The sequence below is a fragment of the Notamacropus eugenii genome, chromosome 2 (genome assembly GCF_028372415.1).
Source record: "Notamacropus eugenii isolate mMacEug1 chromosome 2, mMacEug1.pri_v2, whole genome shotgun sequence".
Lineage (NCBI taxonomy): Eukaryota > Metazoa > Chordata > Mammalia > Diprotodontia > Macropodidae > Notamacropus > Notamacropus eugenii.
In genome coordinates this window covers 353118733-353134039 of record NC_092873.1, presented here as the reverse complement: position 1 = coordinate 353134039, position 15307 = coordinate 353118733, and positions in this window count along the sequence as shown.

The window sequence follows — 15307 nt, the reverse complement described above, 5'->3', positions numbered from 1 at the left end:
ACACCCTCCTCTGACATCTTACAGAAGCTACTTCTCCTTTAAAGTTCATTGTCTTCTGTGCAGTTCCTTTTCCTGGTTATTTATGGCCCTCAAGGTCACCTTCCCTCTTCTCCATTATGTACACAGCTCATAGTCAGTTCCTCAGCTTCCTCAGTTCCCAAGACCTTTGTCTCTAGGCCTCTTCTACTAATTCCCCCTTCACTCATCCTCCAACCTAGAGAATCCAGGTGCCAGAATTCTAAGTTACCAGTTACCATTTTAGGATTGGTCTATGAGACCCTTCCATCAATTTTGACTCCTCCTTCTGACTACCACTCTGATGCATTGGGTAGGCTGAGATTTAAACTCATGGGTTTTTTTTGTAATGAGAAGAAACACCTTTTTCAGATAATAGATTTTCTGTTCTTTCTGTTATAATGGTTGTTGTCCTTCATTCTTGAAGAAGACCAAAATGACATCACTACGTCTAGTCAAGGTTCAGTGTGCTCAGCTATGGTGGATCAGACCAATATGAGCCTGGAAGGTTCTACTATAAGGTGAGAACAAACAGTTCATATAAACATTTGGAGTGGAGATGGTCCTAAATTTGTGTATCTCCCATTTCTTTTGAACTAATACAATTCTGCTTTGCTCATAGAGCACAAGGCTTTCTTTGATGTAGATACACCATGCTGGGCATCCCTGTGCCAGTATCTCCCATATATCACAATTGATTCCAAAGTTCTTCAAAGAGACCTTGAGAGTATCCTTGTGTCACTTCTTCTGATCTCTGTGTGAATGCTTGCTGTGTGTGAGCTTTCCATAAAATAGTCTTTTAGTCTAGCCCTAAAAGTTGTCTTCTTTGCAGTAAAGTTCAAATGCTTAGCAGTTCATCTCAAGGAAAGGCGTCAGTGTCTGGTACCTTATCTTGCCAGGTAATTTTCAGAATCTTCCTAAGGCAATTTGAATGGAATTGATTCTGTTTCCTGGAATGATGTTGGTAGACTCCCCAGGTTTCACTGGCATACAACAATGAGGTTAGTACAATGGCTCTGTAGACCTTCAGTTGTTAGGTAGCCACACTTTCCTTTGGAGTTTCCCAAATACTGAGCTAGCTCTGGCAATGTGGGCATCAGCACTGTCATCTATGTGTATATCTCTGGAAAGTATACTGTCAAAGTAAGTTCACTCATCCACAACATTCACAATTTCTCCATTTGCTGTAATCAATGGTTTCACGAAAGGATGGGATGGTGTGGTGTTGGCTGGGAGTGGTTTTCTTGTTGTTAACTGTTAAGCCAAAATTAGCACAAGAAACAGAGAACTGATCCATACTTTGTTGTATCTCAGCTTCAGAAGATACATCAAGTGTACAATCATCTGCAAACAAAAAGTCACTTAAAAATTCCTTCCACTTTAGTCTTGACTTGTAGCCTTTCAGGTTAAATAATTTATTGTTAGTGCAGTAGCTGACCTTGATGCTATTTTTGTCCTAGTTAAAGGCGGTTGACAACATCACTGAAAACATCATGCTAAAAAGAATGGGAGCAAGCACCCACAGCCCTGCTTTACTCCATTGGTGACTGGGAAAGCATGAGAGCATCGTTCGTTATCCAGAACCCATGCAAATATGCCATCGTGAAACTGATCTACAAACCAAGTAACTAAATTTTGCTATGTGTGTGAATATAAAAAGCACACAGTTTTTGTCTAGGAAAATGATATTTTTTGACCATTGTAAGACGTGAAGTATATTTCTAGTTTCAGCTGGATGTATTGCACTGAACCATCCATACACTCTTTGTTCAGTTCTATTTATGACCAAAGGTTTCCCTTGCCAAATTGGCAGGAATTGGGGGGAGGGGTGTGCCTATGCCCACAAAGTCCTACCCCAGTACCTCATTAGAGATGCCTAGGTTCTTTTTTTTAACTAAAACTTTTTTTTAAATGCACAAAGAATACAATGAGCAAAAACTGTGAAGGATGATGAAAATGTGACAACACATTCCTCAGCACCAACTCCTACAACTGCATGTAAAGGTGTTATAAACCCATGAAATAATGATAATTAAATAACCAAAACATGCTTCATCTCAAATGGCAGAAGCATCCCCCTTATCAGGAAGAACTATCATTAGTGTTTGTGGAGAGTTGGAGTTCCAGTGAACTGTACTAATGAAACATACACTCAAAGTTATAAACTATTGCTCAAGTGGCTCTTGAAGGACATAAAAATATGCAAATGGCAAGTGATCCAGGTGGTTTCTTCACCCATTTTGCAATTGAATGAACTTGAAAATCTCTCTCTCACTTTCTTCCATTTCTCCACATCAACTGTGCTATGAATTCTGAGCAAAGTCTTTGGCTCATTCCAACTCTTTAAGACTCCATTCTCTACAATACAGGCAAACACATATGTACACACAGGTGTACATGTCAGAGTGTGAATGTGTGTGGAGGTGTGTGTGTGTGTGTGTGTGTGTGTGTGTGTGTGTGTGTGTCTAGGTTCCTGGAACTATAGAAAGCTCCACTCTGTTCTTGGAGAGAAAGCTGATCAGCTACAGGTTTGAGGTTCAAGGATCTCCATGCATGGAGAACTTCTCTGACTTGAAGTGTTCTATGTTTTGGTTTGACCCTGAGCTGTTTGTCACTCCTGTGTCAGTTCTAAGTTCAGAATTCTCAGGTGGAAAGAACATGAAAATGAGACAGTCATGTGCACACAGAGATGCCCTCCTGCCCAAGAGTGGGCTCCTCACAGTGCTGGCCGGGTGGTGACCCTAGGTTCTTGTAGACTATAAACTGGCAGAGGTTATTCTCTGCCAGCATAGCCTTCAAGAAAGGCTTCTTCTCTTCTGGAGAAAGTCTAATTGCTGCAGACCAGCCAGCTAAGTATGGAAAGGCTCACCACTAGTAGGACGGACACTTGGTCATGAATTTTTTGAACACAGGAACTCAGGGAGGGCAACTGGAATTTTTAAAGTGGTCAAAATGTAATAGAAAAGCAGTCATTGAGGCTATACTGCTGACAGATATTCATAATAAAGATAGGAATTCAGCTGGGAAGAGGGGAGAGCTTTTAAAGACTTTTTAGGTAAGCTAAGCAGCCTAGCAGATAGAGTGCTGGATCTGGGATCAGGAAGACCTGAATTCGAATCCAGCCTTATACCTTTGCTAGCTGTTACTGGGCAAGTCATTTAATCCCTGCTTGCCTCAGTTTCCTCATCTGTGAAATGGGTATAATAATAGCAGCTACTTCCCTGGGCAAATGAGATAATTATTCTAAAGTACTTAGGAAAGAGTGCTATATAAATGTTAATCATTATTGTTAGAATTATTATCATTACCACCTTTGTTTGAGTTCAAATTCATTTGTATGCTAAACCAGAGAGGTTTTGGGAATATCCAACCCTAAATTAGATAATTCTTTATAATCAAAGGCTTTGGTCTCCTTCATACTTCAGGATTTGAAGGATTTAATCTTAGCCTTGGGGTACTCAGCCTGGCTTTTTAAACTGGGAACTATTTTGACTACAGAAATTATAGCCACTATATGCTGGCTCACTAAATATGTATGAGACAGCTTGGGTGGGCCAGAAGAGAGAAATCCGGAAGCTAGTAGCAAGGGGCAAGGTCCAGCAGAGACTACAGAGGCAAATTTGTGGACCAGGAAGCATAAATGGTCTTGTAATGCTCCTTATACGTGATCCCTACATGTGATCACCCACCCTACTCACCTATCAATGATGTGAGAGAGTGTGGCTTAAGCACCATGAGAGGCGCTAGGTGCCACCACAGTCACAGTTGGACCTGGAGTCAGGAAGACCTGAATTCAAATCCACTCTTAGACACTTAGACACTTAACTAGCTGTGTGACCCTGGACAAGTAACTTCACCTCTGTTTGCCTCTTAGTTTCCTTACCTGTAAAATGGGGATAATGCTAGCACCTACTTCCCAGGGTTGTTGTGAGTATCAAATGAGATTATAATTTCAAAGTGCTTAGCACAGTGCCTCAAACATAGTAAGTACTATATGTTAGCTGTCATCATCCTCTTTCTAGCTGTGTCACTCTGGACAAGTCAACCCCTATATGCTTCAGTTTCCTCATCTGTAAAATGGAGTTAGTAATAGGACCTACTTCCCAGGGTTGTTGTGAGGACAGAATGAGATAGTATTTGTAAAGAGCTTTGCAAACTGTAAAGTGCTATGGAAATACTAGCTATTATTATTGTAAACACATTGGCAGAGGCTCAAGAGTTGTGATTCTGAATGAATGTGGATTCACAGAACATCTTGAACCTGGGGTAGCTTTTCTAGGGGCCCCATGTGTGGGAGGAGGTTGCCTCAAGTACTCCACAAAATAAAATATAAAATGACTCTGAGTACTGTGTGGGAGTCCTTTCTTCTTCTATAAATGGCAGTAGCTCAGTGATCTGAAAAGGGAGGAAAGGGTGGTCAGAATTACCCAGTTTAAGATTATCTATAAATTTTAATTTATCTGTTTGTATTCCAGCAGATAAGGGGGATTATTGTCCTATGACCTAGGAAGGAATGAACACACTACTAAAGAAACTGACTTGTATCAATCTTGACATTCCTATTTGAAATGAAACCAGAAGAAATAAAAATATTACATTTAGCTCATAGGTTCTCTTTGGGGAGATAAACAGAAGAGTTGATAGAATTGGTTTTACGGTGCACTCAAAGGCAAAAAGAAACATTTTCTTGGGACAAATATCTGATCATCTTGTATTCTACTTGAGTTTTTCAGTGATTCTGTGGAACGGAGGAAGACTGACTAATGCTGAGGTCAAGTCTACTGTCTTGATCTCAACATATCCACTGATCTACTTGGTATCTTTAAGAAGTCTTCTTCCTTTCTTCTCTCTTTTTCATTCTTTCCCTTTTTTCTCTTTTTTGTTCCATTCTCTTCTCCTCACAACCTTTTAAAATAACATTTTCCCCCTAATTACATTTCATATGTTTTTACAACAATTTTTAACATTCATTTTTTAAAATTTTGGTTGCCAAATTCTCTCCCTCCCTCCCTCTTCTCCACTCTCCCTGAAAAGGTAAGAAATCTGACATAGGTGACACATGGGCAATCATTTAAAACATATTTCCATATCGGTCATTTTGTCAAAGAAATGATGAGCAGGATGATTTCAGAAAAATCTGGAAAGACTTGTAGGAACTAATTGATGCAGGATGAAGAAAGCAGAACCATGAGAACATTGTACATGGTAAGAACAGTAACAACAACATTGTAACAATGATGAACTGTGAAAGACTTAGCTTCTCTAACCAATATAATGATCCAAGGAAATGATCCCAAAGGAAAAATGTCTTGGATCATTATACAGATTAAAGTAACTAAGCCTTTTGTGTGAAGTCTTTCCAGGTTTTTCTGAAATCATTGTGCTCCTCATTTCTTATAGCTCAATAGTATTCCATTACATTCATAAACCACAATTTGTTCAGCCATTCCTCAACTGATGAGCATTCTGCTCCCCTCCTCCAATTTCCAATTTTTTGCCACCATAAAGAGCTGCTTTTCAGTCCTTCTGGAGATGGTCTTCTACTGGATTCAGGCCCTACAGTCACTTCTGGGTTCCGAGGCTTCTGGCTTCCTTCTTTGAGAGGGAAGATGGAAGAGACCAAGCTCACTTCAGGTTGTGGAAAGAAAAGACTCTGGGAGGACCAGAGAGGAGGAGACAGTCTCCATCATGTCCTTAACCCCAGCTTGCTACTCTAGAGCCTTTGAGAAGTTTCCCATTGAGTAAGATCTAGGATCCTCTCTTGATTGATCTAAATTACCTCAATCCCAGTGGTAAAGCTCCTTCACTCAATGTTGTCTGGTATATAATCACTGGTATATGTGCTTTCTTAATTTGGTTTGACTATCAAATTGGGTAAATGGATTTTTTTGCTATTTGCTATGTGTGTTCATTGTGAAACTGGTGGGAAACTTTGGTGGGAAAGGGAGCAAACATTGGATATAAAGCTTGGAGTTCTTCTCTCCAATATTGAACAAAAATCAGAAATTAGCTTGAACCAGATCATATCCTCCCTACTAACAATATTTAAAGGAGCAGATAGATATAATTCTAGTGCACAGAGGCCTCTAGCTCCAATTTTCTGCTTCCTTTCCTGGCAGGAAGAAAGTCTCCTTTGGAGAATGGTGGGTGGGGAGAAGAGAATAGAAATATCTATTCTGGCTCCCTTTAAACCACACAAAGATGCCTAATGTTACAGGTGCAACAAATGGGCCCTTACTATGTATTCATATGCCATAGTTGGTAAGCCAGTCCCCAAATCAGTAGGGACTTATTTTGTTTCTAGTTTTTGCTAACACAAAAAATACCATTCCAAGGACTAGAAGTACTTATTTAGTGCCTAATTATCTCTGGTGTCATTATATGAGGATTATATGGTTCTGGACTTGATGAATTTATTCCCTGTGACATACATGCACATCACCAATATGAACTAAGAGGTATGTACAAAATAAGCAGAGTATGTTGTACTTGAATTATATGACTGCCAAAGGACTCTCCAACTCTCTCATTATATAATACTCCAGTGCTTCAAGGATCCTGGATTTTGATGGTGTGGATGACCTCCCATTGACATAAATTGTAACCTCTTTGCATTTTAGTAGATGGTACTGGAGTTGCTGTGGCCTAAACATTCTTTACCCTGTGGCCAACCAGGATGTTTAGCCTCTCTAAATTTAACTAGGTTGGGCCTCAGGTGGCATGTACATACCACCCAGCCTGTATTCAGCAATTATGATTATATAATAAAAGCATTAATTCAAGACATGAATGAACAATAAGGCATTTTCTTTCTATACAAGTCAAGGGTAGAGACATTATAGGATGAGGGTAGCAGAGTAGGGAAGGATTATATTCTGAAAGTAGGTAAATCCAATCTGTATTTTCTACTGTAGCTTCCTCTTCTATTTAGTTGAATATATTACACAGTTAATAATAGCTACCATTTATATGACACTTTAAAGTTTTCAAAGTGCTTTATATAACTTAAATTGATCCTTACAACAACCCTGGGAGTTGGTGCTATTATTATCCTCATTTTACAGTTGAAGAAACTGAGGCAGACAGAAGTTAAGTGATATACCTAGGATCATGCAACTGACAACAACTCTAGGAGGTAGGTACTATTAGCATTTCAACTTTACAGAAGAGGAAACTCAGGCAGAAAGGTGTTAAGTGATTTACCCACAAGTAGTCCAGGGATATGTGGGGAAGTAGAGAACACTTTCAGCTCAGAATTGAGGGGAGGGGGAATTAGAGAAAGCTATACAAGAAAGAGAGGGCACTGAGCTGAGCTTTCAAGAAAGGGAGGATTCTGAAAGACTGGATGATACCCTGCCTGATTGCACATGTATGGCTTCCTCTGGGCTACTCACTCAAATAGCATTCAAAAGGTTGGGTTCTCTGGGGGATAATTAACCCAGGTTCTAGATGCTCTTTGGTCCCTACTCCTAAAACTCCTAAACTAAAGCTTACAAGTCTCCACTAGTGTGTTTGCTTTTCATAGCCAAACAGAAGGAACAATGCCTCAAGTCAATCAGCTTTTTCCGCAATGTCATGGTAAGTATACAACATTTTCCTTGTAAAACTGGAGCAATTCTCCCACTAAAACACACAGAGGTAGTGAGAAGCAAGGTCATAGGTAGAGCTCACAAGAGGAGAAGACCACATATGGCTAACATAACTTATAACCCTGCCATTGATCACAAGATCCTAGGGAGTTGGAAGACTTTAGAGGTCTCTAAGTTCAATCGCTTCATCTTACAGATAAGGAAACTGAGGCATAGAGAGATTAAATGATTTGCCAATGATCACACATCTAGTAGATGTCTGTGCCAGGATCTGAAACCAGGTTTTTTTCTGACTCCAAGTCCAAGGGCCTTTCTACTATACTACAGCCCCCTTCCTCTTCTTGGGGTGGTGGTGTGCTGCCCACCCCTGCCATGGCTTCTCATGATATCCTTGCATTGCTCCTTGTAGGGCAGAGTGCAGCATCTTTTCTGGGTGATTCATTCCACTGGGTTCCCTGGAACTATTCCTGGGCTGCTGTACCCATGTCCTATTGCTTGGCCATTGTCTCCATTGGCTCCAGCTTTGGACTTAACTAATATACTGTTCGAATACACAGACTATACACAATCAGCAGGGAACAGTACCCACACCATAGGACCAGCAGTAGTCTGCCCTCTTTGGAGCAGGACTCTAGCTCCAGGCAATGGACAATCCTCTCTCACCCACTCCTAGAATGCTACACCTAGATGAATGGGCATGAATCTGCTTCTGGGCTTCTAAACTCTCCATCTCTCCTGTCTGAGCACATCACTGAGTGGGCAGAGAAAACAGTACCTGAACAAACTGGTCTGCAAATTTCCTGACCTTTTCATATGCAAATAAACAACTCAAAGTTCCAAGGCCTTTATAAGTTTAGGATACATCATTCCAAAGTCTAACGCTCCTGGCTAGGTGCCAATGAACAACCCAAGAGCTCCAGGGTGGTTTTGCCCCACATCTTTATACACGGAGTGGGAAGGTGATGTCTCAAGTTCAGAGACAGGCTAATAGTCTCTTTAGGTAGGAACATAGAGTACTTGAAAGACAGTAATGTGACGTTTTGTTCATGAGCCACATTTCTTGATTAAATTAATGATACTAAGAAAAAAAGAGTGAGAGTAACCACTAGGAAGGCTATGTCTGGGAAGAAGAAAGTTTTTAAGGTAAACCCAAACTGAAGCAAGACCTTGAAAGCTAAGAACACAAGAAAGCAAAAATATAGCTCTGCCTGGACTTGGTTCAGTCTGGGTAGTAGAAAGAGGTCTGGAGTTGGAGTCACAGCCCTGGATTTAAATCCCATTTCTGCTCCTTTTACTATCTGGGTAACATTTGCAAAGCAATTTAAATTTTAGGGTTTTCAGTCTTCTTCTTTATAAAAAAGTAGCTTTGGACTAGATGACATCTATGGTTCCTTCTATATCTAAATCTTGATCTGTTGATCCTTCTAGAATATCTTCCTCCAGGGTTATCATCTTCCTTGGATAATTGAAAAGTTTCAACCTTACTTTTCCTTACCTTACCCAACAACCTGAAAGACCAAGGAAACCCTCAAGGAGAGCATATCTGTGAATTCCTTTTCTTAGAATAAATTATTATTGACTTGTTTAACATTACTCAGATTTCCCCTAATATCCTTCCATTCCTGCTCCCAGAGATGATATGGTTATGAGACCTGGACCCCTAAAGGAAAAGACTCTCTGGAAAGTAAGTCTCTGGAAGCAAGCCAGAACTTGTTCTGAACTTTCCTATACATTTCCAGCTGGCCTAAGGCATATGGCCCACCCCAGCTCACCTTGACTACTTAATTAGCTTACTTTATACACCTTGATCCCCTCTAGATCCTTTCATTGTTTTACCTGGCCAATCCCAGGCCATTTACCACTCCTTAATCCTATCAAGATCTTTTCACTGACCCTTTTTGTATATAAATATCAATTCTATCCTTGTCAAGAAGCATATTCATTCCAACTCCAGCCTGTTCTTATTGGCAGTACAATAAACCTTGCTACCTTGACTGAAGGAAGGTTTGAGTGATTGAATTCTTTGCAGGAAGACTCACCCTGTCCCCTTACATTTTGGGATTCCCAGCACCCCAAAAAGAGAGATTTTTCTTTTTCTTCTATTTTTTTAGAGGAATAAGAGAAAAAGGAATCCTATAAAATACATTGAAAAAGTCTGATTTTACATATACTGTTCCAGACTCTGTCCCCCTTCTCTGCAGAGCAGTGAAAGAGGTTTCTTCTTTTCCATCTTCTTTAGGACCAAACTTGTTTTTATAATTCCACAGCATTGTTTTGATTCATTGGTAGTGATTCTTCCTTGCATCTACTTTGCTGTAGTCACTATGTATATTGTTTTCCTGACTCTGTTTACTTCACTTTATATCAGTTCATACAAAGCTTTCCCTAACTTCTCCACATTCATCACATCATTTCTTCCTGCACAGTAATACACCATTATTTTCATGTACTACAGTTTGTTAAGCCACTTACCAATTGATGGATATCTACTTGGTTTCCAGATTTCTACTACCATGAAAAATGCTGCTTTAAACTTTTTGATATATATGGAGCCTTTCTTTTGTGTCATTGATAAAAAGTCTCATACAGAGGGATAGAAGGATATTTATGAATTTTAATATACATTTCATAGTCTTCTGTGCAACTCACACTATGGAGACTTCCTCCCCTAATGAAATTTCTGTTCTAATTTTTAATAGTCTTAGAGAGTTGCCTGGGAGCACTGAGGGATTAAGTTTCTTGTCCATGACCTTATAGCTGGTATTTGAAAAGGGTAAGACTCTACCCAGATCCTCTTGACTTCAAGGTCAGTCCTCTTTCTACTATGTCATGGTGCTTTTTGTCTTCCTTCATAAACCCAAATTCCATTGCATTAGACCTAAAACCCTTCTATCTTTCCTTTTTCCCTCCCAAATGAACATTCCTTGGGCAAGAGGGTCATGACTTTGGATCAAGGAAGGAAGTGGAACCCACCTTTCCAAGTCTGTACTTACATTTTCTGTACTCCTGGGAATGATTCCCTCTGATCATTTTGTTTTATTTTGTCTTTTTTTTTTTTAACCCTCAGTTCCTTTCTTGGCCCACTTTAACAGATCTGATGACATATAAGTCTGGGATTGCTGTCCTGGGACCTGTTAGTGTTTCTTGTTTCATTTCCCTAATTAAAGTTGTTGGAGGCAAGGGGTGAGCAGAGAGAGAGAGAGAGAGAGAGAGAGAGAGAGAGAGAGAGAGAGAGAGAGAGAGAGAGAGAGTTTAGGTCATTTTCTCCTCCTGAAACTCACACCCTAGATTTTATAAGGTTTTTCTGTGGGTTCTGAGCACAAAGGTTTGCATCTGCTCAGACTCGATCTGGAAACCTAGACAAAGCCACATCTTTCAGAAGTGACATTTAACACTAAACTGGGTTCCTCCATTTTCCCACTATGTAGGAGAATGGTATCAAATAACCCAGGCACAAATACCCTGCCTAGTCTAGCTGTCTGCCCCTCATGTTTGAAATTTTCTCAGTCTTTGAGTTTGTTTCTCTTCTTGGCTCTTCCAGCTTAATAGAAATTCATACAAACTCTGTCTTTATCTCAGATCTGCCTGTCTTTTTTTGTCTCTCCCTGACTCTCCAGGGCTGATTGCCAGGGACTTTCCCCCACTAACCCCACATATTTTTCAAGCCAATAGCATAATTCCCGACACACTCCTCCTCCATAGAAGTATGTTTATAATGACTGTACACATTTACATGCAATGTTTAAAACTCAGAGAAAAAAGAACATAGCACAGACATAACCCATGATTAAAGCTCAAGCCTGGGAGGTAGGGATGGGGTCCCACAAATCACCCTAGCTCATGCAATTGGGAAATGTTTAACAAAATTAAGACATAAAATAATAATAACATTTATATAGTGCTTATTATGTGCCAAGCACTCACAACAATCCTGGGAGGTAGATGCTATTATTATCCCTATTTGATGGATGAGGAAATTGAGGCAAGCAGCGGTGAAGTGACTTGTCCAATCTGACCTTTTCCTTCTCTGTCTCCTTTTTTGGATTCTCTTCCAGATCACCTTCTCTAACTGTAGGTGTTCCTCAGGGTTCTATCTTTTCTCCCTCAGTTCTAGTTCCCTGAATCTCATCAGCTCCTGTGGATTTAATTACCATCTCTATGCTCATGACTGTCAGATCTATCTGTCTTACCCAAATCTCTCTGATGACATCCATTCTCACATCTTCAACTGCCTTTCAGACATCTTGAATTGGATATACAGTAGATATCTTAAAATCAATCTGTCCAAAATAGACCTTGTTATCTGTCCCCCGATCTTTCTCACCCTCCTATCTTTCCTGTTACTATACAGGACACCATCCTCTCAGTTCCTTGGGCTAGCAACTCTAGGAGTCATCCTGGACCCTTTACTATCTCTCACCCTCATATTTAATCTGTTGCCAAGGCCCACAGATTTAATCTCAAATGTGTTCCTTTCTCTCCTCTGATACTGCCACCACTCTTGTGCAGGTTCTTATCACATCACACCTTTGTTATTGCAGTAACCTGCTGGTGTGAGTCTATTTGTCTCAGGTCTCTTCCTGCTCTGATCCATCCTCTATTGAGCCACAAAAGTGATTTTCCTGAAGTGCAGGTTGGATTTTGTCATTCCTCTAATCAATAAATTCCAGTGACCCCCTTTGGACTTTAGGAGAAAATAGAAAATGCTCTGTTTGAATGTTCAGAATTCAAAGCCCTTCATAACCTATCCACTACACCCTACCTTTCCACTCTTCTTACACCTTAGTCTCTCTTCTAAGTTTGTGGTCCAGCCACACTGGTTCCCTGATGCTTCCATGAACAAGACCCTCCAGCTCTAGGATCTAGGTATTTTCTCTGGCTGCCCCCCAGGCCTGTAATGCTCTCCCTCTTCTGCTTCAACTGCTGATCTCCCTGGCTTCCTTTAAGTCACTACTAAAATCTTTTACTGGAAGCCTTTCCCAACCCCTCTTAATTCTAGTGCTTTCCCTCTGTTAATTACTTCCTATTTATCCTATAGATAACTTTCTAGAGCTTTGTTTGCATGCTGTCTCCCGAGTTAGATTGTAAACTCCTGGAGGATGAGGATAGTCTTTCGTCTTTTTTTGTATTGCTAAGGCTTACCACAGTACACTGTAGGAGCTTAATAAATGGTTAGTGATTGTCCAGAGTCACATAACTGGTAAAACCAGATTTTAATTAGCCTTCCGGACTCCAGGTTTGGCTCAATCCACTGTACCACCTAGCTGTCCCTATAAACAACATAGATAATGTTATTTTATAGTTTTCTAAATCAACATGGTGGGGATAGGCATGTGGGGAGTGAGGGTGGGGTGGGATGCTGGAATTGGAGAGGTGGATGGGGTATCCGTTTCTATTTGAACTTGACCCCAGTGTTCCAGTCTCCTCTAGAGTTGAGGTCTTCCTGAAACTGGATAGAACTGGGATAGTTTGTTCTTTGAACTTCCAGCACCTTATGTCCTCTACATTGTAGGCTCTTAATAAATGATTATTGAATGATGAATAAAGAGTTTCTACCTTCTCTCCCCTCTCTCTTCCCCCAGTACAATGATTGACTCCTACTTTTCATTACTACCATTATTATCCAGAAATGGAAGAGAGGCTGACTTTTCATCTTCTCTCACACCCCCTTTGCGTTCCAGTCAAACAGTCTATTTGCTGTTGTCTGCTCTCATCACTGTTCCTTTGCATATACTGAACCCCTTGCCTGGAACATCCTTTCTGTCATTTCTACCTCCTCCACCGAGCTTCTTTTAATATTGTTAGCACTCCTTCTCCTTTGAAATTTCCTCTGTACACATTGTCTCCCCCGATAAAATGTGAACTTCTTGAGAGGAGGGACTCCCCAGAACCCACATAGTAGTGTGACTGGGCATGTACAGTTTCCTTTCCTCCCTTCTGATCACATGTGTAATTCAACACATCAGGTATGGTGAACACTCTTGCTTCTGATTATGTGGTAGATATGTGCTAAGAAGACTTGGAGCTTTGGTATGTTTGTATCCTAGGTGATTGAAGTGGTCACCCACAGTGGCCTCAAGCCTTTCACAAGAGTGTATGTATACCTACTCACTTTTTAGATTGGCTTGTTTGCTCCAGTCTACTTTCACACTGGCATATCTAGATTGCCAGAAAAAGATCACTACTACATGGTTAATTTCAAATTCTCTCAGAGTCCTAGGGTTAACCCTGTTATGGGGAAATGAACTCCTATTATTTACTTTAGTTCCTGGGCACTATTGATGCATTTCCATTTACACAAACCAGTCACTCACAATGATGACACTTTTAAATCATAAATATAATCTTTTACTTAGCTATAAGGCAAAAAGCAAATACATGAATAATGAAATATATTTCAATGCATACATAAGCCTTAGTCACATCACCAATGCATTTAGTATTTGTGGGGGAGACTGGGAGCATACTTAAAGAAACCTGCCGAGGAGATACATGAATGAGGAAAATCTGTGTGCACAGGATAATAATAACCTTGGAACTTGTAAATTTTGTTGTCCTCTTTCTGGCTCAGCAGCTGTCCATAAAAGTTCATTAATGAACATGGCTTCTGTGTTGAGCAAATGCTTCTATTACTAAGCTGAACTGATTTACATTCTACGTTATGTTTGATTGATACCTTATGAGGCACAACTTCTCAGCCCATCTAGTCAATCTGTTTTGTGATTTATTTCTACTTTCAATCTATTCTTCTACTCCTAGAGTTACTGGTTAACAGCAACAGTAATACCTATCACTTCTAGCTCCAGACTTTATAATGAAGTTCTGAAATCCATCCTTCACCTTTTTCTCTGGGCTTCCTTTGTTCAGACACTAGACTCTTTTTGTAAAAAATCCCACCTTTTGGAGCTATGAACTAGTCCAGTTATTTAGGAAAGCAATGTGGGGCTATATCCAAAAAGCTATAAAAATATATGTAATCTTTGACCCAGTGATACTGCTACTAGGTCTATACCCCAAAAAGATAAACAAAGAGGAAAGGATCCACATGTGCAAAAATATTTATAGTACTTCCTTTTGTAGAAGCAAAGAATTGGAATTTGAAAGATTGTCCATCAGTTGTGATGGAATACTATTGTGCTTATAAGAAATGATGGAGATAGTTTTAGTAAAACCTGGGAAGTATTATATAAAGTAATGCAAAGGGAAGTGAGTATATAAAAAAAAAATTATAAAGATAATTAACTTTGAAAGATGTAGTAACTCTAATCAACGCAACACTAACCACAGTTCCAAAGTACTCAAGAAGGAACATGCTGTCCACTTCCAGAAAGGGAACTGATTGGACTCAGAGTGCAGATTGAAACAGATTTTCTTCTATTTCTTTTTCTTCCTTCCCTCCCTCCTTTCCTTCCTTCCTTCCAAACATGATTAAAGCAGAAATTTATTGTTTATGTCTTTATATATTTGTAATGGGTTTTATTTTTCTTGCCTTCTCAATACATGGGGGAGGAGAGAGAGAATTTGGAACTGAAAACAAAATAAAACTTAATTTAATTTTTAAAATTTCAACCTTTGCTTGTGGTTAGTAATAGAATCTCATATTCTGTTTATAATTCTGTCTATAATCTGACAAATTATATTTTTCTCCTAATCATCAAACAATTCTGATATGAATATCTGGTCAGTATACTGCTTCTCACATT